Genomic DNA, 5063 nt, shown 5'->3' with positions numbered 1-5063 from the left:
CATTTTTAGTGAAAATGTGACAATAAAAAGCAATGAATATATCTATGGTATAAATGGTTTACATTTTGAAACTCTACATCTGTAGAATACATATTCTTCAAAGTGATATAGTAAAAACCCAGCTTGATGTGGGTCTATGTTTTAAAGTCATTTCAGTCGCATGAAACCATTTTCCCGACTCAGAAAGCTCTGGATTTGACACTAATTTCGGTGATTTTGGATATTCCATTTTTTATTCCATCATACTCTCAATGCTGATGGGACTGAACTTAGACCTAAACTGCATTGGGAGCATTATTATCCCTCTTAGAAAACTGAAAGTTATGAATTGAAACTAAAAACGGGCATTTTCGATTATTCTTAACTATCACCTACTTAATCCCATATCTCGAGGTGTCTTACTGATGCAATAAATTTTCCAAATGCTAGTTCACATGTATTCTAATTTCGTTGAATTTCTCCAACTATTCCAGAGTTATGCTAAAATATACCTACACACATATATACCTATATACTGTATATAGGGTGATCCTTAATTTTCGACTTCCGATTTTTTGTGCTCCCAACCACTAAACTGGTTTCATATCAGACCAAATTAAAACGTGAAAATAATTGGCTCACTTGGAAAATACTCAACTGATCCCCAAGAGACCTAAACTTCTGAATGCACTTACAATATGCAGTATATTGTAAAAGTTTGAAATAAACTCTTGTAACTTTGAAACGGCTGAAGAGGAAGAAACTATATTTTGGGTAGAGGTAATGAAAGTAGATCTACACCTGAAACTGAAAAGTACCATGATGGTGACCATCTTGAAGTCCGACACCTTGGATTCAGACCTAAAACCATAAATAGAAATGCGGTTGTTGACGTATCGTTTTGAAGTAGCTTTTAATAACACAAACACTCATTTGCCTTTATTTTCCACTTTCTGTGATTATGTAATAATTAACACCTTTGAAAAATAAATGCTACGATGTAATAAAATTTAATGTTCTGTTATTTTATATCTTTGTACGGATGGCAGATTTGTAAGATTGTTGAATAAGGTTTTTCTTTTTTATTATTATTCAAATCAAAGTATTAGAGAGAAATGAATGTTCTTTCTCTGTACATTGCAATTAAGAATAAGTAAATATGATTCGTTCCCAATCAACAATTTAAATCCTTAAATATTATCCAATTCATGAATACGTATATTCCAAACGTTCCTTTACATTATGAAAAGAGGACTAATGGTATGCATATCTGGCAACACTGCAACGATAACACCGCTCAGTCAGTTTATCTCAAGGCTTCGAGCAATTACAAGTGTTTTCCTATGTGATTGTTTGTTTTAGTTTCTTTGCACACAGTGCTCTTGATATGTCATTATTTCACCAAGTGGAAGTAATTCGTGTGGTGAATGGCATTATCCCCGGAGTCAGTTTCCCGCTGTTTACGCAAAGACTACGAATGCAGCCTCATTGGACATATTACGAACCAAATTGTAGGAGCGAAACTGCTTTCGAAACGAGAAATATCAAGTGGTTTCTTTTTCAATGTGGGTGTTAAGTTGACCATAAAATCAAAGAGAATGTGACTTTAGTTCTTGTGTTTTGGGAAAAGACACGAATTCCTATAAAACGAAGTGATCATTGCATTGAAAAAGTTACAGTACTATATAAGTAATGGTAAGATTTTCAGGAAAGATTGCACAGAAAAAGTAATGCGGAAGAAAGTAAACGAGCGGCATTTGTTTCTCAACTACATGATTTGTTTGATATTGCCTATAAGAATGCGTTAGGCATGATGAATTACGAAAAGGATAAGCAATTTTTAGTAATGCAACACATTAAAGGACGATATTTTCTATGGTTGGCATTGACAGTAAATTTTAAGTAACTGAAGAAAGAAAACAGAAACACAGAAAAAGGGAGGCAGGAAACAGAAAGAAGAAAAAACCTACAAAGAAATGAAGGGAAAAGTCATGACTTCGGCAGCAACATTGTTTGGCAATGATACAGAAGATAAAGATTTCAATTCCTATTGCTCCACTCCACATACATAATCATGCTGAAGTAAGTTGGTGAGTGAACCAAGTACCTCGCCGCCCAAAATCTCGCCTGGCAGAAACGTCGCCGCCCAAAACCTCGTGGATCGAACGTTCGCTTGGCCAAAATCTTGCGGAGTAAAACCTTTTCTCAAAATTTACCCAATGAATTTCTTTATATGCAATTCCATATTACAAATAATAATAATAATAATAATAATAATAATAATAATAATAATAATAATAATAATAATAATAATAATAATAATAATAATAATAACCATCCCAGGCTCAAAACCCATCTATGTTGGAAATTTGATCGACATCGGTAGGCTGTTTCAAAAGTTATTAAGTAAAAAATGCAGCCACTTTCATTTTTATGTATTTGTATATCTCCCCTTTCTCATCCCCTAAGTTGCACTGTCAAAGTGAAATGATAAAAAGCATCCCAGGCCTTAACCTGGTTTGTGTGGCAAATTTGATAGAGATCATTCTCGTGGTTATGAGTAATTAAGCTTTATTTATTTGTATATATGTACCCTCCCCTTCGTTGTACCGTCAATGTGAAATCACAAAGTACATCCTAGGCCCGAACCTCATCTATGTTGAAAAGTTCGTCGAGATCGGTCGCGTGGCTCAAGAGATATGATGTCATAAACATAGTCATTTTCATTTTTATGTGCGTAGATTTCCAAAGCACTCGTTAGAATATCTTTCTTGTCATTATTTTAATGCAGTTATATGTTGTTACTAAATACAAACACATAGCAATATATAGAGCATTCTACATCGAACAAACCGCCGTGACGACGTTTTATACTGACGACATTTCTTCCCAGGGAAGATTACGTCCCACTTAATTTAGACTAGCCGAGATTCTGTGTCGCGAGATCAGGACCACGAGGTTGTGGTCAGGCGAGATTTTAGGTATGGCGAGATTTTGGGATGCGAGGTTTTGAGAGACGAGGTTTAGGCACAGCGAGGTTTTGGCCCTCGACATTTTTGTCCACAAGGTTTTGGGCGGCAAGATTTTGGCCAGGCGAGGTTTCGGCCCGGTAAGATTTTGGGCCGCGAGGTTTTAGGCGCCGAGGTTGTGATCCGCGAGATTGTCGCGGTGAGATTTTGGCCGCGAGGTTTTGTACCCATATCTTATAAATTATTCATTTCTTGTTTCGACGTTGATCGCCATAGAACAAAATTTGTAATAGATAGCAAACAGATTTTTAGAACCTATTCACTATTTTCCGGTTTCGACACTAGTCTCAATAGCGAAAAATGGTAATAGAAAGCTAGAAGCATTTATTTTAATTTGAATTCAGTACTGCAAAAATAAGTTCAATTTCCGGCATGATTCATCTATTGAAACCAAAATTTGTCATTATATTGATTCCCATAGAGCGAGAACAATAATGAGAGGTAACACACGAATTTTGATATTTATTCCGAATTCTAAAAGTACATTTTACCTTTGCTTCATTCTTCTATTAAAGAAAGAAGTTTTAAGAATTAGTACAACATCTTGCTTCAGTCCTGATTCGTAAATAATGATAAGTAGGGTATACCAAAAGCATAAACAGTCATTTACACATATGGTTCGTACCTTGAACATGTGGTTGCCTAAGGGTCCAGAAGAAACTACTTTTAAAAGCATAATAAAGCATAATTTTAGAACATAAAGCATAAAGCATAATTTAAAAAATATAGCATAATTCTTGGAAAATTATATTTAACTGCAAGTTTAACATGCTGTATTAATAGGTTTTAAAACAAATATTTACAATGCAAAATCATTGGGAACATAACAATGCAACAATGAAAAGCTTATTTACATTTCTTAGTCCAAGAAAAAAATAGGGGAGAGATGAAACCGTTTGCAATAATCTCAGTTTCAGGTCCTAGTTAACATACTAAAAGTCCTCAAAGCTCCGGGCACTGGAATCAGAGTTATAATGTCATCAATATGGCCGCCGTAAGAATTTATAGGGTAATTTTTAAATGCCTATAAAATCTCACAGAATTAACGTAGAAATATCATTTTGTACAAAATTACAGAGAAATTATTGAATAACTTTGTGTAGCAATATCTTACATTCCTTCTGAGTTATATTAACCAAACGTGAGAAAATGTCAGTTTTTCAATCTTTTTTCGAAGTTCATCTATAAACAACTACGTAGGTAGTTATGCAACAAAATAACAATATTTTTCGTTAGTTGTGTAATGCATTCCCAAATCTGTAAAACGATACCAATATGTTTACTCTATCATAATAGTAAGGGAGATATGTTAATTTATTTACCAGAGGGTGTGATTATTTACTAGCCAGAATCCTTCTATACGTAATACAATTTTCTTAGAATTTCTCAAGCAGATATTTTTTAGATATTATCTTAAGTTTTCAGTACATACTGTATGAATATTCTCCAGGGATAATAAAACATATGTTTAGTTCGTCACAGGAGTGTTCCTCAAACTATTGGCCGCGTCTCACTAAGAAGACGTATGAATACCATAAACAACAGGCAAAATATTCAATTTTATGATACGGGACTAACCTCGTCTGAACAGCACATTCAGCTTAGGAAGTCACAAGTACGTGATTGTAACAATTGCTCAAAAGTGGTGGCGTGGTTTGCACCTCATTCTCCACTCACAATCGTTCTGAGTACATATATTTATGATGTGGTATTACAGCACTTGAGGCTAATCATTCTCACGATGCAGTTGATGTCGGAAAAGCTGCAGCGGGACGAATTGTAGAAACATCTTTAAAGAAGTTCACTTATATCGAAATGACAGAGTGTGGACATTAGCACATATGACTAGGGCTGTCAAGATCAACGACGACATGGCTATTCCTATAAACACCACGCAGTTGTTCTTCAGAGTAGGGTGTGTTGTGAAAACCGACGAGGATCTCCAAAAATGTTTAAACCATGAACTAACAACTCAGCCCTTATCTCTGATGATTGTTTCATGAGAAAAACACCGAAATCCATGTTGTATGATATAATAGATAATTGTATCGAAAG

The sequence above is a fragment of the Thermobia domestica genome, chromosome 7 (assembly GCF_964235325.1).
Source record: "Thermobia domestica chromosome 7, izTheDome1.hap1.1, whole genome shotgun sequence".
NCBI classification, from domain to species: domain Eukaryota; kingdom Metazoa; phylum Arthropoda; class Insecta; order Zygentoma; family Lepismatidae; genus Thermobia; species Thermobia domestica.
Note: the sequence above shows the minus strand (reverse complement) of the source record.